At 37.0% G+C, this 22,735-nt stretch overlaps 1 protein-coding gene across 4 annotated transcripts in view; it reads left to right on the top strand.

Annotated features, from left to right (window-relative positions):
* PEAK1 (pseudopodium enriched atypical kinase 1) overlaps positions 1 to 22,735 on the top strand; it is a 255,618-nt gene that overhangs the window by 67,817 nt on the left and 165,066 nt on the right. For 2 of the 4 annotated variants that reach the window (XM_077780461.1, XM_077780462.1), the window contains one exon: positions 7,400 to 7,481. The exons of the other annotated variants lie outside the window; for them this stretch is intronic. The gene's annotated coding sequence lies outside the window, so the exon portion shown is untranslated. The remainder of the gene's footprint in view (positions 1 to 7,399; positions 7,482 to 22,735) is intronic. 4 annotated transcript variants of the gene reach the window in all.

The raw sequence follows: 22,735 nt of genomic DNA, 5'->3' as shown, positions 1-22,735 counted from the left end.
ATACTAGTAGTTCCTTATATGTATAGCATTGGCAATTTTTAGAGCAGTTTATATGATTTTTATAAAGAAAATTAGCAGAGTTCCTGTGTTATGCATATTATTGTTTCCTTTATTAGATTCATACTTTCATTAAATACAGAGTACCTCTATATACGAGGTACTGGATTGCTTACTGAAGTACAAAAACAGTCTCTGCCTTCAAAGAGGATCAGTCTATCAAGGCCCTGTTGGATGACTTAACAGTTTGTGGGCAATGTATTACAAGCTAAGTTTGCTGAGGGCACTGAAAAACATTTTTATTTGTCCTATTAAAAAGTTAAAGGTGTGACTTGCACTATCCTTTTTCCTGCCTTGAATACAGAGAGAATGTCTGCATCTACTACAAGTGGGTTTGAAGCAGCAAGTCAACACACTTACTGGAGCAAAAAGATAGAGACTTTGTCTTTGGTGATCTTCTTCAGTCTCTGTAATGATCCTAGACTAGTAGTACTCCTAGACTTCTTATCTGGGGAAAAGGGTTAATGCCATATTTGTTTAAATCACACACAAGTCGGATTTTCAGTTACTTATAGTAAAATGTATTTTCTCTCATTCTGCCTCTCTCTTGACGTTTTTTACTTTCCTTTAATGGAAATTTAGCATACACACTAAAGTAGACGATAGTGTAATGAATCTGCAACACCCAGCTACATTAGTAATCAGTATTTGGCCAATCTTGTACATTCTTGTACTTTCCCCCTTACTAATTAGAAATCAAGTTAAGGAATTCTATAATAGACGTATGTGAAAATATTATGGAAGCACAGGGAACATACTGACTAACTTGGCCTGAAGTGGAGGTAGAGGCTGTTCAGGAAAGTCTTCATAAAGGAAGTGATATCAGCAGAGGCTCTAAGGGCAGGTAAAGAATGGAAGAAAGAGCATTGCTAGTGGCATTTCTAACATGTATAAAGTATGTTTAAAAAACATAATATATTCAAAGGAAGGGAAATAGATTACTGCAGCTATAGAGTTTATGAGAGATGAGTTACAGTAGATGAATCTACAGGGATGATTGGTGCCATAAAAAGCATTATATATCATAACCAGGAAATTTGAGGCTCATTATATAGGTACCAGGAAGTGAAAGTATGATTAAATCTTAGAAAAATAACGCTGACTGTAATATAGCCTTTGATTTTGGAGTAGGGGACAGAGAAGATGGTAAAACTATGCTAATGGTCCAAATGATAGAAAGGCATTTAATGATAATTTTAGTGGGCCTGGGTAGGGGAGAGGCAGACTTTAAGAGATATTTTAGAGGAAGAATCAACATGATTTGGTGCCTGGCAGGGATGTGGAGAAAGGAGTTAGTCACAGTGACTTGAGTAGTAATATACCAGAGGGCAGGTTTGGAGTAAGCCCAGGAGGTGAGCTTAGTCTCTTAAGTTTGAAGTGCTGACTCAGGTAGAGGTATCCAGTATGCCAAGGGAAAATATAGAAATGGACCTTAGAAGAGTGTCATACTAGAAAGTCCCACAACTTGTCTTTCCTGTTAGATATGTCATATGCCACATGTTGTATATATATACACATATACACACATTCATACACACATACATGCACACACACACATATACACTAGTTGGTTCTCATTATTCATGGGTTTCATTTTTGCAGATTCACCTACTTGCTAAAATTTATTTGCAACCCCCAAATCAGTAATTGTGGTGCTTTCACAGTCATTTGTAGGTATACTCAAGAGTGTTGAAAAAGTAAATTACCTGGGGGCACCTGGCTGGGTCAGTCAGTGGAGTGGGTGGATTCAAGCCCCACATTAGGTATAGAGATGACTTTTAAAAAAACGAGTTGCCTGCTGTGCACATTCTTAGCTGAGGCTGCACAAGGTGACATTTGCCTTCTTGTTTTAACTCTCATGCTGTAATCTATTGTTCTTTTTGCAGTCTGCTTAGTGCCACATTTTTTGTGCCTTTTTGGGGTGATTATGCTGTCCCCCAAATGTGCTGAAGTGTTGTGTAGTGTTCCTAATACAACAAAGTTGTGTTTGTCTTATGGAGACTATAGGTGTGTTAGATGAACTTTGTTCAGTCATGAACTGTTGAGTTCAGTTTTAATGAATCAAGAATATATATTAAATAAGATGTTTTGACACAGAAATACACAAAAAACAAACTTTATGTAATGATTGGTTGGTGAAAATGTTGTAATCAGCAGCTTATAAGAACCTAGCCCTGTGTTCTCCATTTCCTAGAAGCAATAGAAGCACAGTATTCACTGATTCATTGTTTGTAGAAACTATAGAACGTAACTACTACAAATCCTCACAAATATTGAGAATTGACCATATATGTATATAAAATCTGCTACTATTTTAGTGAATAATTTTTACATTTGTACAGTACAGACATTAGCCCCAATGTATGGGTAAGATTATGATCACAACAAATATAGAACTCTCACTTCTTGTTGAAAAATAAATACATAACCAGACAAAAACAGTTCACTGTTTTAGATCAGATAGGTGATTCTATATTCCTTCCCTAAGCCAGCAGGTTTTTCATTAAATGGAAGAAATTCAGTTGACATTGGCTGACAGCATCTAAATGATCATCTGCAGCACACACTTGAGCATACGTGGTTGTCAACATTATATTCTTGGCCTGCCAGCTTCTTTTATAGCTTGGCGTTGCTCTCTTTAGTAGGCTTGCAACATTTTCAGTCCCTCTTCTCTGAGGGAAATTTATTTTACAATGGTGTTTATGTGTGAGGGGATTTCATAATCAAAGACAAGTATTTGTGTTTTCACATCTGTCAATTTGCTTGAATACAACAGTTCAAAATTCACGAATGTTGGTTCATATCAGTAGGGGTATTTTAAAATGATAGGTATTATGTGAGAGTGAGAATTACCCATATCTTCTGACATAACATCAGTGTTATCTTGAGAATTAATATTCAGCTTTGTATCTCACTTTTTGCTGTCTGCACGCCTGAAAGCAGGGAATTGACATTTACAGAGTCAAGGACAAGAAGACACACAGCTCCATGCAAATGACTTTTAACATTCCAAGTGCTTCTGTGCTTTGTCAGCAGGTATTTGTTTCCTAATCACCTTTCTTTTTGATAAAGAAGGTATGCCATGGGTTAGCATCTTACACAGCTATAGTTAAATATATAAAATAAAAATGATACAGAACTCATTTAGAGATGATTCAGTTTGGGGTGGCTGATTTATTTGTCCTGCTTAAGCTTCTAACTTCATCCCCTTCTGACTAATTGTGTGGTCTTCTAGCAAATGTATCAGAGTGAGTGTTTCTACCTTCACTGCAAGCAGTAGATTTTGTCATTAAGTATAGTTCAGGGATGACAATTATTTTTCCTCTCTTATTCTTAGTAGGTGACCTTAATCTTCACTCTTCATATGGAAATATCTCATAGATCTTCATCTGCACTATGACTAGTGTATTTAAGTTTCAGGATTTATATTCTTTAATTATTCTGCATTCAGAGAACAAAATATTACAGTTGAATTCTTCTGTGAATTGAATATTAAGTTTACTGTATTTTCAGTTTCTTCTGCTGACTTGGAATAATCTAATGTTCTAATAATGAAGATTATTTAATAAGGTTGATTAGCCATTGACCTATCTGAGTCTATGTTAACTTATTCTAGTTTCACCAAACTGCCATGCAATATAAAGATATATTATAATTTCAGGACTTTATGTAAAGTTCTTCAGTACATGCTAATTAAGTATGAGTATTTTCTTAAACCTATAAGATTACATTAACTAAAAAATGCAAATATGTTTCTAAACTACCTCTCTAATGCAAGTGTAAGGTAATGTCTCTAAATGGCAACTATACCATATAGTTTTGGAGAAAATTATTCGAAAAGTCTAGTGATTTATTGGCTGTGGTCCCTAAAACTTTTTAAGGATGGTGGCATTTATGAGTTTATATTTGGTGTTTACTATCCTTCCAGCCTTACTATACCCATTTCACTTCTAAATGTGTTCATTTCCATCTTTGTTTTTACTCAAATACTTTCATTTCCTCTCTTCAACACTCTGAACAGTTACTTCTCAGATCAAGACCTTTCTTTTTCCCAAAGAAACACTGAAATCCGTCTAGTTTCCCTTCTTGCTGGCTTTATATTTATAAATTATTTGCCACTGTGTCATTAGTTTGCTTATTTTTTTTTTGTTGTTCAGTGTAACAGATCTCTCCTGTGTGCTTGTTGTGGTGATGTGTGAGCTTGGGGGGTAGGGAAGCATACTCTGAACAGGGTTCCCAGAGGAAGTAATCTTGGACCTGAATCTTGAAGAACAAGTAGGAATTTCCTATGCGTGCAAAGGGTGTAAGGGTATATTGACAAAGAGACCAGCATGAGAACACATGGGATGCAGTGTGGCTGTGGTGTGATGAAGTGGGAGATAGGAAGTAAAGCTGAAGAGATAGGCATGAGTGAGGTCATTGAGTACTTCACGTGCCACACCGTCCATTTATTCTGTGGGTGAACTTTGACTTCATTCTATGGATAACAGCCTTTGAAAGGTCTGACATATGATGGTGAATGATGTGGCAAGATTTTCATTTTAGAGGGATCATTTTGGCAGCAGTATAATAATTGATTCTGAAGTAGGATAAGAGTGGACCAGTTAGATAACTTAATTGGTCATATTGAGAGATAGTGACCTGGATTTGGGTATTATTGATAGGGATGGAGTTAAGAAAGTAGTCTTAGAAAGCATTTAGAGTAAGAATCAGTGAGACTTGAAGGTGACTGATGAAATGTGATTATTGCTGGACTTTTCATGTGGCTATGGTGCTGTTAACCAGAACAGGGAATTTAAAGGAGGGATCAATTTACTAAGAGATTAAAAGCTCAGTTTTGAACATACATAGTATATTCAGGTGAAAACATCTAAAAAAATCAACAGGATGTGAGAGTCTAAGGCTCAGGTAAAAGGTCAGAATTAAGAGTTATCATGTACGGGGTCCTCCTAGGCCTTGTGGGAACTCTGAGAATGTGCAAAAAAGCTGAACCCTAAGAGGAAAAGGAAGAAACGGAACCCAAGATGGAAATGAGAAGGAAAAGTTCTGTCTTTGCCTAATTTCTCTTTTTAAATTTTTTTTAATGTTTTATTTATTTTTGAGAGAGAGAGAGAAAGAGACAGCATGAGCAGAGGAGGGTCAGAGAGAGAGGGAGACACAGAATCTGAAACAGGCTCCAGGCTCTCAGCTCGCTGTCAGCACAGAGCCTGATGCAGGGCTATAGTTAACATACAGTGTTATATTAGTTCCAGGTATACATTGTAGTGATTCAACAATTCTGTGCATTACTCAGTGCTCATCATGATAATTGTACCCTTAATCCCCATCACCTATTTTGCCCATCCCCCCAGGTAACCATCTATTCTCTAGTTAAGAAACTGTTTCTTGGATTGTCTCTTTTCCCCTTTGCTTGTTTGTTTTATTTCTTTTTTTTTTTAATATTTGTTTATTTTTGAGACAGAGACAAATCATGAGCAGGGGAGGAGCAGAGAGAGAGGGAGACAGAGAATGTGAAGCAGGGTCTAGGCTTTGAGCTGTCAGCACAGAGCCCGAAGTGGGACTCGAACCCACGAACCATGAGATTGTGACCTGAGCGGAAGTCGGATGCTTAACCGATTGAGCCACTCAGGGGCCCCTGTTTTATTTCTTAAATTCCACATATGAGTGAAATCATATGGTATTTGTCTCTGACTGACTTATTTCACTTAGCATTATACTCTAGATCCATCCATGTTGTTGCAGACAAGATGTTTTTGTTTTTGTTGTTTTTGTTTTTGTTTTTTGAGAGTACAAGTGGGAGAGGGGTTGAGGGAGAGAGAGAATCCTAAGCAGACTCCATGCCTAGCCTGAACTTGGGGCTTGATCTTACGACCCTGAGATCATGGCCTGAGCTGAAATCAAGAGTCAGATGCTTAACTGACTGAGCCATCCAGGCACCCCAAGAAATTTTTTTTTAAGTAGGCTCCATGCAGAGTCTAGCATGGGGCTTGAACTCATGACCCTGAGATTAAGACCTAAACTGAGATTGAGAGTCTGACCCTTAATTGAGCTACCCAGGCACCCAGACAAGAAGTATTTTTAAATTCGTATCATTTCATGAGTACCTACTATGTACTAGGCACTGTTAAATATTTTATACATGTTGTCTGATTTTATTCCTAAAATAATCCTACACGGGTAGCTTTTATTATTCTTATTTTGTATTCAAAGAACCTGAAGATAAGAAAGATTAAGTGACTTGATCAACTTTTCACATTTATAAAGAACTCCAAAATTGACTCTCTTAACTATCAGTAATGTTTGGACCCAAAGACCATATGGAAGTCTCCTGTTCAGGTTCCATTGTGAGAATTATTCTAACCCAAAGGCACTGCTATATACTAAATTTTGCATGGTTCAGTCTTAGGTGCATTAGCATAATAATTGGACACCTCTGTTCCTCAGTAGAGTAAGGCTTTATTTAATTCTTATCTTTCTGGGCCACTATTTCTTCATTTTCCTGTTAGCAGTTTGGATTACATGGTTGCTAAGTTGCTTAAGGTTCTAAAATCCTGTATATCCATTATTTTGAAAAACTCAAACATTGGTTCCTTGGAGTCTACTAACAGGTTTTAGAGATTTGCAGGATAGATAACTGGGTTTAATGACTCAACTGAAATTAAATGTCAAATATGATTCATTTGACGTTTGATGTGCATTTTTTGGGAGATCCAATTTATAGTTTTCATTAGATTCTCATACTCATACAGAGATATCTCACTGCTCACCCTCCCCCCAAAAGATTAAGAACTTAGTTGTAGAAATATTAAAAAAATTTTTTTTAATGTTTTATTTATTTCTGAGAGAGAGAGACAGCGTGTGCAGGGGAGGGGCAGAGAGAGAGGGAGATACAGAATCTGAAGCAGGCTCCAGGCTCTGAACTAGCTGTCAGCACAGAGCCTGACACAGGGCTTGAACCCATGAATTGTGAGATCATGACCTGAGCTGAAGTTGGACGCTTAACCAACTGAGCTACCCAGGCACCCCAGTTGTAGAAATATTTTTGCATAATGTAATAAACTACAGTGCTTCATGCAATCCTGTCCTGAGTAGTCATCTTTAACAACGGTATTGTTGTTTTTGAAAGTAATTTTTGAGGTAAAGTTATTTTTCTGGCTACTTAAACCATAGTACTTTATAAACGAAAATACCTCTTAGTTATTTCATCACTTAAAAACAAATCCATTAAATACAATGAGTAAGTTTGACTCTGCCTAAAGGTATGTTAAAGAATGCTCAGTTTTAAAGTATGACTCAGATAACCTTCACTAATATGTATTTCCCACTTTCCATTTTCCTGTAGGAAAAGAATATTTGAGGTCCATTCCTAAAGTAAGAAAAGGAAGCAATGACATAATGCCTAGAGTTGGAGCCAGTTAAACTGGGTTTGTACTTTTTCTTTTCAAATGTAACGTATTTAGTCTAGTCTTAAATCTCTTTTTAACAATGTCTTATTTTATTGCAGCATCAAATCTTATAATTGTGAAACTTGCCTTAGTATGGAAGAGACAGATGATAAAGACATGCCCTTTTCAGAGTATTTGCCATGTCTCTGTGACTAGGAAAGAGAAAATACTAAAAAGTTAGATAATAGTCTCATTTTCAGATGAGAAGCTTTGAGGGGTTTGGTAAATTGCTCAAGGTCAAAGCTCTTGTCTGGGATTCAAATTCAGGTTTGCTGACTCCATACCTCATTTGCTTTCCATTAGGTCACAATGTCCCTCATTTTGTTTCAGTTTAGTTGTTGCATGACTGCTGATAAATGAATTTGAGGACCAGGACCTCATGAATTTAATTTTATGAATCTTTCTGATGAAGTAAAAGGAGAGAAAAGCATTCTTTATTCCCCAGAAGTTTAGGAGATTAGCAGAGGGAAGTATATGCCAGACTGTCCTAGGGCCTTCACATGAGCTAGTTCATTTAATTCACAATAACCAGCTATGATATACTTGGTATTTTTCCTCTTTAGACTATAAGGAGACTGAGGATCAGAGAAATAAATAAATTGCCCAAGATCACATATCTATTAAGTAACAAAATCAGAATTAAAATCTTTTAATTAGGATTTAGGTAGCATTTTACATCATGCCTATTGACTCTATTTTTTAAAACATTTTTTTAAGTTTACTTATTTTGAGAGAGAGAGAGAAAGTGAGAGCAGGAAAGGGTCAGAGAGAGAGGGAGGGGCAGCGAGAATCCCAAACAGCCTCCTCATGGCAGAGCCCAACATGGGTCTCAAACTCATGAACTGTGAGATCATTACCTGAGCCAAAATCAAGAGTCGGACACTTAACCAACTTGTGCCACTCAGGCGCCCACCTATTGACTTTAAATTGAATATTACATGAGCCAAATGAATAGTTGGACAATTACATCTGAGCCCCTTTTGCTGTTAGTGTAATAATGATTTCAGGAATAGAATTTAGTGATTTATTACTTACATATAACACCCAGTGCTCCTCCCAACAAGTGTCCTCCTTTATGCCTCTTGCCCATTGAGCCCATCCCCCCACCCAACACCCCTCCAGCAAACCTCAGTTTGTTCTCTGTGAGAGCTTTTTATGGTTTGTCTACCTCTCTGTTTTTATATTATTTTTGCTTCCCTTCCTTTATGTTCATCTGTTTTGTATCTTAAATTCCACATATAAGTGAAATCATGATATTTGTCTTTCTCTGACTGACTTATTTCACTTAGCATAATACACTCTAGTTCATCCGCATTGTGGCAGATTGTAAGATTTTATTCTTTTTGGTCACTGAGTAATATATGTGCTGCCAAAATGGGCACATTGATCACTGAGTAATATCCCTGTGTATGTGTGTGTATATACCACATCTTTATCGATCCATCAGTCAATGGACATTTGGGCTCTTCCTATACTTTGGCTATTGTCGATAGCACTGCTATAACATTGGGGTGCATGTGCCCCTTCAAAACAGCACACATGTATTTCTTGGATAATTACCTAGTAGTGCAATTGCTGGGTTATAGAGTAGTTCTATTTTTAATTTTTTGAGGAACCTCTGTACTGTTTTCCCTAGTGGCTGCACCAGTTTGCATTCCTACCAGCAGTGTAAAAGGGTTCCCCTTTCTCCACATCCTTGCCAATATCTGTTGTTGCCTTAGTGGTTGATTTTAGCCATTCTTAGAGGTGTGAGGTGGTATCTCATTGTGGTTTTGATTTGTATTTCCCTGATGATGTGAGCATCTTTTCATTTGTTAGCTACCTGATATCTTCTTTGAAAAAGTGTTTATTCATGTCTTTTGCCTATGTCTACACTGGATTATTTGGGGGTTTTTGGCTGTTGGATTTGATAAGTTCTTCATAGATTTTGGATATTAACCCTTTATCTGATTTGTCATTTGCAAATATATTCTCCCATTCTGTCGGTTGCTTTCTGGTTTTGCTACTTGATTCCTTTGCTGTGCAGAAGCATTTTTTGTTTTGTTTTGTTTTTTAATCTTAATGAGGTCCCAGTAGTTCATTTTTGCTTTTGTTTCCCTTGCCTCCAGAGATATGTCAACTAAGAAGTTGCTGCAGCCGAGGTCAAAGAGGTTTTTGCCTGTTTTCCCTTCTAAGATTTTGACAGTTTCCTGTCTTAGTTTAGGTCTTTCATCCATTTTGAGTTTTTTGTGTGTGGGTATGGTGTAAGAAAGTGGTCCAGGTTCATTCTTCTGCATGTTGCTGTCCAGTTTTCCCAACAACATTTGCTGAAGAGACTGTCTTTTTTTCATTGGATAGTCTTTCCTGCTTTGTCCAAGATTAGTTGGCTGTATGTTTGTGGGTCCATTTCTGGGTTCTCTATTCTGTTACATTGATCTGAGTATCTGTTTTTGTGCCAATACCATACTGTCGTGATGATTACAGCTTTGTAATACAGCCTAAGGTCCAGAATTGTGATGCCTCCTGCTTTGGTTTTCTTTTTCAAGATTGCTTTGGCTATTTGGGGTCTTTTGTGGTTCCATACAAATTTTAGGATTGTTTGTTCTAGTTCTGTGAAGAGTGTTAGTGTTATTTTGATAAGGATTGCATCAAATGTGTATGTAGCTTTGGGTAGTATTGACAGTTTAACGGTATTTGTTCTTACAATCCATGAGCATGGAATGTTTTTCCATTTCTTTGTGTCTTCAATTTCTTTCATAAGCTTTCTGTAGTTTTTAGTGTATAGATTTTTCACCTCTATGGGTAGGTTTATGGTTTTTGGTGCAATTGTAAATGGGATAGATTCCAGGAGTTCTCTTTCTGCTGCTTCATTATTGGTATATAGAAACGCAACCGATTTTCTACATTCATTTTATATCTTGTGACTTTGCTGAATTCATGTGTCATTTCTAGCAGGTTTTTGGTGGAGGCTTTTGAGTTTTCTACACACAGGATTATGTCATCTGCAAAGAGTGAAAGTTTGACTTCCTCGTTGCCATTTTGGATGCCTTTTATTTCTTTGTGTTGTCTACTAACACGAGGATTTCCAACACTATGTTGAATAACAGTGGTGAGGGTGGATATTCTTGTCATGTTCCTCACCTTAGTGGGAAAGCTCTCAGTTTTTCCATGTTGAGGATGATATTAGCTGTGGGTCTTTCGTATGTGGTTTTTATGATCTTGAGGTATGATCCTGCTATACCTACTTTCTTGAGGGTTTTTTTTTTAATCAAGAAAGGATGCTGTATTTTGTCAAACTGCTTTTTTAGCATCTATTGAGAGGATCATGTGGTTCTTATTCTTTCTTTTATTAATGTGATATATCACATTGATTGTTTTGAGGATATTCAACCAGCCCTGCATCCCAGGAATAAATCCCACTTGATTGTGGTCAGTAATTCTTTTAATATATTGTTGGGTCTGTTTTCTTGTATATTGTTGAGAATTTTTGTCTCCATGTTCATCAGGGAAATTGGTCTGTACTACTTTTTAGTGGGGGTCTTTGTCTGGTTTTGAATTAAGGCTATGCTTGCTTTCTAGAATGAGGCTGGAAATTTTCCTTCCATTTGTATTTTTTGGAACAGCTTTAAAAGAATAGGTGTTAACTCGTCTCTAAATGTTTGGTAGGATTCCCCTGGAAAGCCACCCAGCTTTCAGTTTTGGTAGTTTATATTTTTCTAGGAATTTGTCCATTTCTTCCAGATTGCTCAGAGTGTTAGCCTATAATTGCTCATACTATTCTCTTCTGCAGTGTTCGTTTTGATCTCTCCTCTTTCATTCATGATTTTATTTATTATGTGGCCTTTCCTTTTTCTTTTTGATCAGTCTAGCTAGGAGTTTATCAATTTCGTTAATTCTTTCAAAGAACCACCTCCTGGTTTCATTGATCTGTTCTACTTTTTATTTTTATTTTTTTAAATATTTTTATTTATTTCTAGGATAGAGAGGGAGACAGCATGAGCAGGGGAGGGTCAGAGAGAGAGGGAGACACAGAATCTGAAACAGGCTCCAGGCTCTGAGCTGGCAGTCAGCACAGAGCCTGACGCGGGGCTCGAACCCACAAACTGCGAGATCATGACCTAAGCGAAAGTCGGACGCTTAACCGACTAAGCCACCCAGGCGCCCCATCTGTTCTACTTTTTAAAAAATTTTGACATCATTGATTTCTGCTCTAATCTTTATTATTTCCTCTCTTCTGCTGGTTTTTGGGCTTTACTTGCTGTTCTTGTTCCACCTCTTTTAGGTGTAAGGTTAGGCTGTGTATTTGAGACCTTTCTTCCTTCTTTAGGAAGGCTTAAATTGCTATATACCCCCCTCTTATGACCGCCTTTGCTGCATTCCAGAGGTTTGGGGTTGTCGTGTTTTCTTTTTCATGGGCTTCCATGTACTTTTTAATTTCTTCTTTAATTTCTTGGTTTACCCATTCATTCTTTAGTAGGATGTTCTCAAAGTATTCATGGTCTTTCCAAATTTTTTCTTGTGGTTGATTTCAAGTTTTATAGCATTGTAGTATGAAAATATGAAAGGTATGTTTTCTATCTTTTTGTACTTGCTGAGGGCCGATTTGTGTCCCAGTATGTAATCTATTTTGGAGAATGTGCCATGCGTACTGAAGCAGAATGCATATTCTGCTCCCTTAGGATAACATGTTCTGAATATATCTGTTAAGTCCATCTGGTCCAGTGTGTCATTCAAAGCCATTGTTTTCCTGTTGATTTTCTGCGTATATGATCTGTCCATTGCTGTTAAGTGGGGTGTTGAAGTCCCCTACTATTATGGTATTATTATCAATGAGTTTCTTTATTTTTGTGATTAATATATTTGGATTCTTTTATGTTGGGGGCAATAAATACTTACAATTATTAGATCTTCTTGGTGTATATACCCTTTAATTATGATATGATGCCCTTCTTCATCTCTTGTTACAGTCTTTATTTTAAAATCTATATATATATATTTTTAATTTATTTCTGAGAGAGAGAGAGCGTGCATGTGAGCAGGGGAGGGTCAGAGAAAGAGGGAGAAACAGAATCTGAAGCAGGCTCCAGGCTCTGAGCTAGCTGTCAGCACAGAGCTTGACACGGGGCTCAAACCCACAAACCACGAGATCACGACCTAAGCCGAAGTTGGATGCTTAACCGACTAAGCCACCCAGGCACCCCTAAAATCTATATTATCTGATATAAGCATGGCTAGTCTAGCTTTCTTTTGGTGACCATTAGCTGATAGATGGTTCTTTATCCCCTTACTGTCAATCTGCAGGTGTCTTTAGGTCTAAAATGGGTCTGTTGTAAGCAGTATCTAGATGGGTCTTGTTTTCTTATCCATGCTGATACCCTTGTCTTTTGATTGGAGCTTTTAGTACATGGATATTTATAGTGAGTACTAAAAGATATGAATGTAGTCCCATTGTGTTGTCTGTAGAGTTGGTGTTTCTGATGATGTTCTCTGTTCCTTTGCAGTCTTTGTTGCTTTTGGTCTTTTTTGTTTGTTTTATTTCATCTTTTCTCCACTCAAAGACTCCCCCTTAAAATGTCTTTCAGGGCTGGTTTAGTGGTCACGAACTCCTTTAGCTTTTGTTTGTCTGGGAAACTCTTTATCTCTTCTATTTTGAATGACAGTGTTGCTAGATTAAGAATTCTTGGTGGCCTATTTTTCTGATTCAGCACTTTGAATATATCCTGTCACTCAGCACCTTGAATATATCCTGTCACTCCTTTCTGACCTGCCAAGTGTCTGTGGCTGAGTTTGCTGTGAACCTGATCAGTCTTCCCTGATATGTTAAGAACATTTTCCCCTCTTGCTGCTTTCATAATTCTTTCTGTGTCTGTGTATTTTGTAAATTTGACTATGATATGTCTTGGTGATGGTTGGTTTTTGTTGAATCTAATGGGAGTTCTCTGTGCTTCCTGGATTTTGATGTCTGTCTGTGTCCTTCCTGAGAATGGGAAAGTTTTCTGCTATAATTTGCTCACATAAACCTTCTACCCTTTTCTCTCTCTCTCCATCTTCTAGGACTCCTGTGATTCAGAGATTATTCCTTTTTAATAAGTCACTGTGTTCTCTCAGTCTTATATCGTGCTCTTTGGCCTTTGTTTTCCTCTTTTTTCTACTTCATTATTCAACATAATTTTGTCTTCTGTATTGCTGATTCACTGCTCTGATTCATCCATCCTTGCTGTCCAGGCATTCATTTGACATTGCATCTCTGTTACAGCATTTTTAATTTCTTCTTGACTAGACTTTACTTCTTTTATCTACACAGAAAGGGATTGTATGTTTTTTCTTTTAAAAGAAAATTTTTTTAATGTTTCATTTATTTTTGAGAGACAGAGTGTGATGAGGGGAGGGGCAGGGAAAGAGGGAGACACAAAATCCAAAGCAGGTTCCAGGCTCTGAGCTGTCAGCACAGAGCCCAGTGCGGGTCTTGAATATGTGAATCATGAGATAATGACTTGAGCCGAAGTCAGATGCTCAACCAGCTGAGCCACCTAGGTGCCCCTATGCTTTTTCAACTCCAGCTAGTATTCTTATTATTTTGGTTCTAAATTCTAGTTCAGACATCTTGCTTATATCTGTGATGATTAAACCCTTGGAAGTCATTTCTTCCTGTTCTTTCCTTTGGGGTGAATTCCTTTGTTTTGTCATTTTGGAGGAAGAAAAAAATTAATAAATTAAAAAATTAAAATTAAAAACAAAACAAAAAATAAATGAAGCTAGATCTTAGGTATGTTTTGGTCTGCTTATTGAAAGAGGCTTGGTAGAATAGAGAAAAACGGGGAAGAAAAGAAAGTAAAGATAAAAGTAAGAAAACATTTAAAAATTTAAAAATGTTTAGAATAAGTTGAAATAAAGAGTAAACAATTTTTAAAAATAAAGTAAAAAAATTTTTTAATTTAAAAAAAGAAAATAAAAATAAATTTTTCTTTCTTTGTCCAGTAAAAAGATAAGAAAGGAAAACAACAACAGAAACAAAAAAAAAAAATTTAAACAAAAACAGAAGGGTAAAATACGAACTAATAAATGAACCAGCAAACAAAATGAAACCTAAATGAAATTCCTACATCCAGTTTTCCCTTAGAACTCAAACTAGAAGCACTCTATAGTCTGTACACTAAATAGGTAGAGGGACTTGTGCTGGTTTTCTAGGGGATGTGTTCAGAGTGCAGTTGGGTGGGGCTTATTGTAACGCCTCTGCTCTTCAATAGGTGGCACTACTGAGATCACTGGGGTGGGTCAGTGTGGTGCGCATGTGCCTACGGGGGAGAGGTGGAAACGGCTTCACCCAGCTCCCTAGTCTCTGGCACTGTCCTTTGTCTCAGGCCTCCATTCACTCCCAGCCTCTACCCTGTTCGTGTCCAAGCCATTCACCTGCCAGGTGGCACCTGCCAGAGTTTTATCTCAGAGGGGGTTATGTTTCAAAAGCGAATGTTTCAGAAACCCCTATGGCTTGAATCCGTGCAAACTGCCTGTAGGAGGGTCTCACAGAGCAACAGGCCCTGCCGGCTTGCCTCAGAAATAGGTTCTGCCTTTGCACAGCGGCAGAGGTTCAGAGATGATGGCAAATCACAACACAGCCGGCGCCGTGTTTCACTGCACTCTGGCGTCTTTGTCCCAATACCAGTAAATGTGGCTGCTTTCTAGGGTCCACTGGGACCTTTGCCTGTGGGGAGGCTGTGTGACCTCCACCAAATGCTTTCCTAGCAGGGGAACCACTTTTCCTTGTGTGGCACATGGACCCCTGAGCCCCGCTGCCAGCTTCTGGGATTTCAGCCATTTCCTCACCAGAGCACCACTAGGCACCACTTCCGAACTTCAGACTGTGCTCTTTGCTGTTACAGAATCCTGGTGTTCTTGAAACTCTCTCCATTCTTTCTGTCAGTGCTTTTGGGGAACAGATTTCTTGTTCAGTCCCCTGCGATGTTTTCACTCTTTGTCTTTCTCTCCAGCTACTTTTGGGGGAGTGTTTTTCCTGCACTCTCACCCTTTCTTTGTCCTCTGCAAAAACAGTTCCCTACCCTCTGTGGCTTTTATCTCCCCGATTTTACCTCTATGGAACTGCATACTTGCCGAGTTCTGTTGCTAATGTTATACAGATTGTGTGTTAATCCTCAGATCAATTTCTTAAGTGTGCAGAATGAGTGCTGATCTGATGCATTTCAGGGATGAGACAAGCTGAGAGCCTCCATGCTGCTCCCCCATCTTGTCGTTCATAGTACCATTCTTAACTGGACTACTAGCAGTTAGGTCATTTTTCCAAAATAATATTTACATATTTTTATGACTTTTTCATTGTCACCAGTTTGAAAGGTAATTGTTTAAGCTGTGGTGAAGAGAGCTTTTAAGCTCAAAGAGTGGCAAACAGCATCACAGGCCAGCAGAGATTTTACTGCAGTCAGGTCTCCATCTTGCCTGGCCCAAATTTCCTACTGACTTTTCCTTCTGGTCAGCAGGTTCCCTGGCCTGCCTTTGGACTCCTTTGGTGAGATGAAAAGTTTGAGTTGATTATTCCCTAAGTCTGTCACAACTACAAAGTAATCCAATCAGTAGGTAGAGTTTTTATGTGCTTCTAATGTAAATATCAAAGAGATTTTATAGATGGAGGGAAGTCTTTAGAGATCAGCTAATGGAATCCTTTCATATGACAGATGAAGAAATGGAGCCCCTCACGGCTGTTTGACACTTTATTTAAACATTTAGATCTCTTTCACATACATTAACCTCATATGCGCCTCATTGAAATCTTGTGCATTAAATTGTATCATCATTACTATAGAGATTAATTCATCCACAGTCCCTTAGCTGGGCCTAACGTTTACCATGTTTGTTTTAGTGGGATTAATTATATTCTGTGATGAAGTACTGTTCTGTGAAAAAGTGAGAATTCAGCGATGTATAAAGTAAGTCCAATAGAAGCAGGAAAAGCAAACATTTCCAAGTATGAAAGTGGTAATGACCTCAGCTGTAGAAATAGCAGACATGAAGAGGGAGAAGATGGCAAAAACTAAGGTCTATGAGCTGACTTAATCTTAGTTTTCATTTATTTCTGGATTAGGAGTAAGCATAATTGACTTTTAGTATTCTTGTGTTTATCAATAGTGTAGTATTTGAGTTGCTGTATCCTTAACAAAATAATTCAAATAGAAACTGCACTTTGCAATCATGTACTTTCAAAAATACTGTAGGTGAGCTAGAGGAATTTAAAACATTTCATTCAAAAGGGTATCCTAAAAAACAAATGAACAAGTAAGTGTGGGAAGCTAAGCCTTATACACACTTATTTATTTCATTGCCTTTAGTGATGTGGGGGTTTTTTTTCGTCCTATTTCTGCTCTATAGTATGGAGGTATCCCTTGAAATGTTCCCTGTTTGTATGCTATTGACCTGGCTGTGCCAGACAACAAATTGCTTTACCTTGGTCCTTCCCTACTCCCTCCCCTTTCCTCTTTTTATTTAGTTTTTATTTAAATTCCAGTTAGTTAACACACAGTGTAGTATTAGTTTCAGGTGTAAAATTTAGTGAATCGACCTTTCCATACAACACCTGGTGCTCATCACAAGTGCACTCCTTAGTCCATATCCTCTATTTCTACGTCCCCTCTGGTAACCATTAGTTTGTTCTCTGTAATTAAGAGTGCTTTTCTTGATTTGCCTCTCTGTCTCTCTTTGTTCTTTTGTATTGTTTCCTAAATTCCACATATGAGGAAATCATATTGTACTTGTTTTTTTATAACTGACTTATTTAAGTTAGCATAATACTATCTCCATCCATGTTGTTGCAGATGGCAAGATTTCATTCTTTTCATGGCTGAGTAATATTCCATTGTAAATATACATACTGCATCTTTAACCATTTATCAGTCACTGGACACTTGGGCTATTTCCAGAATTTGATTATTGTAGATAATGCTGCTTACCTTGGTAATTTTATATAAATAATCTATATATATTAAAAAAATTTTAATGTTTATTTTTGAGAGAGTGTGAGCAGGGGAAGGGCAGAGAGAGAGAGACACACACACAGAATCCAAAGCAGGCTCCAGGCTCCAAGCCGTCAGCACAGATCCAACATGGGGCTCGAACCCACGCAACATGAGATCATGACCAGAGCCAAAGTTGGATGCTCAACTGACTGAGCCACCTAGGCGTCCTTACATTTTTTTAATTGGAAAGAAAATTATCTTAAAACTAGTACAACTAGGATGTTAGCAGCTTTTCTTTTACAGTTTTATTCTCCAATTTGTTCTTCCTTTAAAAGGAGCAATTTGTAGATTGCATTATATCATGGTGCTTTCTCTGTGAATATGAAAATTTGATCACGAACAATTTCTATTTTTCATTCTATACTGAAGTTTTTTTTTTAATTATAAACTATATTCTATAGAGCTTATAAATGGGAGCAGGATCTGTCATATGGTTCTAATCCAAAAAGAAAATCATAAAGGATGGAGTAACTGTAGAACAAAATTTGAAAGCAACAGTATAAGATTTTACTTGAATTAGAGATGAAGAATGTTCTTGAGATCTTTTTTCCCTGAAAGTCCTTTTAAAGATTCTTTTGCCCAGCTGCTGATATTCTTTCCACATGCCCTGTCCTACTGAGCTCTGCATTACAGCCCAGCCTCATTCTCCCTTCATTGCAGACTCATGGATTTCAGAGAAATGGCATTTGTGGACGACTTGAATAGTCTGGTGTCTAATCCTCAGTTTTGTGTCTCATCTCGAAACGTATGCAAGGGTTTTTTTTTTTCATTTGTTGCTCTAAGATTCTTTAAGGGAAAAACCAAAAAGGCCACTTCACAGTAATTGATACTTAATTGTTTTGTGGTAAGTCAGGAGCTAGTCTCCTGGAAACTTCGAACACCTGACATAAACATTAAATTGTGCCTAATATAATATGACTGAGTCTTATTTGCCCAGACTATAGTAAGGACTGCAATTAGCTTTTCATTGGCCAGTTGTGAGTTAGTGGTCATAATAAAGTTATGTATAAAATAAAGCCCTCTAGCTGAGGGCTTAGAATTTTTTTTTTTTTACTGTTTTGTTCATTTCTGAAAGAGAGAGAGACAGAGAGAGACAGCATGAACAGGGGAGGGTCAGAGAGAGAGGGAGACACAGAATCCAAAACAGCCTCCAGGCTCTGAGCCAGCTGTCAGCACAGAGCCCGATGCGGGGCTCGAACCCATGAACCCGTGAGATCATGACCTAAGCTGAAGTCGGATGCTTAACCGACTGAGCCACCCAGGTGCCCCGAGGACTTAGAATTTTTAAAGGTGACTGGGCTTTTTCCTGATTTGTGTTTCCCTTGTTTGGCGTTAGAGGTAAAGAGCCAGGATTCCAGGCTGGTGTCTCATTCATATTAAAACATTCCCTTTGTACACATCTGGTCCATGTGATTCAAAAAGCATGGTTTTAATAGATTAAGCCTTTTGATTTTTTTTCAAAGTTTATTTATTTATGAGAGAGCATGGGCAGGGGAGGGGCAGAGAGAGAGGGAGACACAGAGTTCAAAGCAGACTCCACGCTCTGAGCTATCAGCACAGAGGCCAACGCAGGGCTTGAACCCACACACTGTGAGATCATGACCTGAGCTGAAGTCGAACAGTTAACCAACTGAGCCACCCAGGTGCCTTAAGCCTTTGATTTTTAAAATAATTATTTCTATAAAGAAATAATTGAAATACTTTTTTTCAGTCTTATTGACAAATCTAGTAGCACTAAATAAAAGTGTTTTGCCATGGCTTTTATTCAGTATTAATATAGATTTGCTTTTTTCTATGGAATTTAGTTTCTATGCCAGAGTATTTTCTAATATAAGATCAGTTCTTGATGTATGAAATTATGAAGAACTTTCAGATGCTTTTTTTAAGTGTATATTTTATTTTTTATTTTGAGAGAGAGTGATAGCAAGGGAGGGGCAGAGAAAGAGGAGGGAGAGTTAGAGAGAGAGAGAAAGAGAATCCCAAGCAGGCTCCTCACTGTCAATGCAGAGTCCAACATGTGGCTTGAATGCACAAACCATGAGATCATGACTTGAGCTGAAATCAAGTTAGACAGATGCTTAACCAACGGAGCCACCCAGGTGCCCCTCAGATACTTTTTAATGTCATAGCTGATCTCAGGGTACCAGTGAGGAAAATACAAAGATGTTGATTTGTGTGTCTGTGTATGTGAGTGTGCATATGTGATCTAAACACCAAAAAATGTAAGGAATTTATTTGATTTGCAGCTTTTTTCTTAAAGTTTAACATGGCAGTGTAGTTATAAGAAAATATTGGTTAATTTTTCTTTTCCAAATGTATTGCGATTTAACAATTAAATGTAGCTCAGGACTTTATTTTATATCATTTATATTTTAAAGAATTAAATGAATTGATTCATAGCTTCTTAAACTAGAAATATAGGTGATAAAGGGAGTTCCTGAATCTGTTGGTCTACGTTTGTAAAATCAGTCCATCTGTCATTGCCTGGATATTTGAATTTATCAGAAAAAAAACAGTATTACACAAGTATAATTAATTGAATGTTTGTTAGCATATATATGTGCCACATTTTTTTTCATTTCTCAAAGTGAGAAGATTGAATGATTTTCATAAGTACTCAAAAATTATTCTGTTGAAGGAAACTGAGAGTATTGTTAAAATGGATAATCATTTGCTCTCTGAATTTTTTTTAAGAGAGCCCATCGCTGAAGAAAATTTAAATCAAAGACCAGTAATTGCAATCAGAGTTTTCTATGAACACTGAGTTTGAAATTAAAATTGTATGAACTCGTTTGCTGGCTTTGCTCATCCTTATATGTAAATGACATTTCAGTAAAAGATACCATAGCCTGAAATGCTGCTAGTTTGTGGGTCTTCTGTGGGAGATATGAAAGATTGCAAAAGATTTGGGGAACTCTAGAATTTCCATATAGGGTTAAAAAAAGTATCATAATGTGTGAAGTCATTAAAACTGGCTTACTTTTGGGGCACCTGGGTGGCTCAGTCAGTTAAGCGTCCAACTTTGGTTCAGGTCATGATCTCATGGCTTGTGAGTTCAAACCCTGCATTGAGTTCTGTGCTGATGGCTCAGAGCCTGGAGCCTGCTTTGGATTCTGTTTCCCTCTCTCTCTACCATTCCTCCGCTCATGCTCTGTCTCTCTCTGTCTCTCAAAAATAAATAAACATTAAAAAAATAATAATAAATGAATAATAAATAAAGCTGGCTTACTTTTTATTTTTCAGTAATCCCAATACCACATTTTTTATAAAATTAAAAATAACTGGCATCATTTTGGTAGCATGAATGCTGGCTCATTGACTTTTTAATAGCAAAATATAGAGAACGTCTGTTGTTATAAAGGGAACAGAAATCTTACATAGTCCTTATAGTCTGAGGCCTGGTTATTTCAAATAGGAGACAGTTCTGTTATCTAAAGATCATCTAATCAAAGCTAATAAGTAAGGTCAAGTGTTCAGAGCCCCATAAAAAGATCACATAAAACCAATAGCAGAGAATATTGAAAGCCACCAGCCCACATTGTTTGAAGAATTTAGAATCTACTTGAGTGTACAGAAATATTTTGTGTTCCATGTTGATTTTGAGATAATAAGAATTTAACAAACATGGAATAGGTTTTAGAATAGGAAGAAGTTTTGGAGATCATTTAATTATTTCCGTTCATTTTTTAAAGAGAAACCAAGAGTAAGAGGTTAAATTACTCAGCATCAACTAAGTAGTAGCAGTAGTAGAACTAGAATATTCTTTCTAAGTATCAAATAATTGACCATGGAACTTCAAAAATTGTAATGGGAAGTGATGGTTGTTATTGTTGCTGTTAGTTTCAAAACATTTACATATGGTAAAATTGACTTTTTTATTTGTTCTGTGAGCTTTAACACATGTGCAGATTCATGTAGCTCTCACTATAGGTAGGGTATAGTCAGTTCTGTTACCCTGGAAAACTCTTTTAAGTTGCCCCTTTTTGTTCAATCTCTCCCTACATTCAACTCCTAGCAGCTGTTGATCTGTACTAATCAGTTTAGTTTTGCCTATTCTAGATTGTCATATAAATGGAACTGAATTCTTGTGTGTGGTTTCTTTCAGTTTTATATTTTTGAGATTCATCCATGTTGTGTATATGAGGGCTTCATTCTTTTTATTGCTGAGTAATAATCTGTGGCAAGACTACATAACCATCTGTATAATCATTCACCCGTTAATGAACACTAAATTGTTTGCAGTTTTTAACTATTATAAATAAAGCTACTGTGATTCTGAGAAGAGGGAGACACATTTACTTGTGTGTATCATAGAAATGCTGATAGTGAACTCTTAAAATAATTCACAAAGTTAATTCACTTTTTACTTCGAAATAATTATAGGTTCACAGGAAGTTGCAAAGATAGTACTGAGAAGTTCTGTGAACCATCTACCCGGTTTCCCCTATTAGTTAGATCTTATTTAACTATGGGTTAATATCAAAACTAAGAAATCCATATTGGTATAAAGTTAGTATATGGTTCTTTGGCATTTTATCAAGTGTGGATTCATGTAATCACGACTGAAATCTCACCACACAGATTTCCCTTTTTCAACCCCTTTATAGCCTCTCTCACACACACCCTTCTCTCTACAACCCCTCAGCCCCCACCCCTGGTGACCACTGGTCCATTCTCCATCTCTACAATTTTGTCATTTTGAGAATGTTATATAAGTAGAATCATATATAACCTTTAAGATTGGCCTTTTTCCACTCAGCATAATGCCCTTGATATATCAAAGTTATAGTGTGTATCAGTAGTTCATTCATTCTGTTTTATTGCTGGTATAATATTCCAAAACTACACTATGTTTAACTAGTCAGCTATTATAGGACATTTTTGTTTCCAGTGTGGAACTCTTGCAAATAAAGGTAATTATTGATATGATAGGACATAAGTAGGCCATTTTATTTTTTGTTTTCTCTTCTGTTTTTTAATTTTTTTCTTTTTCCTTTCTTGTAGGTTACTTGAATACTTTTTAGAATTCCATGTTAATTTAGTGTTTTTAGACGTATCTCTTTGTATAACTTTTTAATGGTAGATTATGTAGACACTACATTGTATATTTCCTACATTCTTCAAGAACATTTTTGCTGGATGATGAATTCTAGGTTGACAGTTCTTTTTCTTTCAGAACTTGAAAAATATTGTACCACTTCCTTTTGACCTCTATGATTTTTGATGAGACAT

The sequence above is a fragment of the Crocuta crocuta genome, unplaced genomic scaffold (assembly GCF_008692635.1).
Source record: "Crocuta crocuta isolate KB4526 unplaced genomic scaffold, BGI_CrCroc_1.0 scaffold310, whole genome shotgun sequence".
Classification (NCBI taxonomy): Eukaryota; Metazoa; Chordata; class Mammalia; order Carnivora; family Hyaenidae; genus Crocuta; species Crocuta crocuta.
The sequence above is the reverse complement of the archived record's forward strand: the minus strand, read 5'-3'. Positions and strand labels throughout refer to the sequence as shown.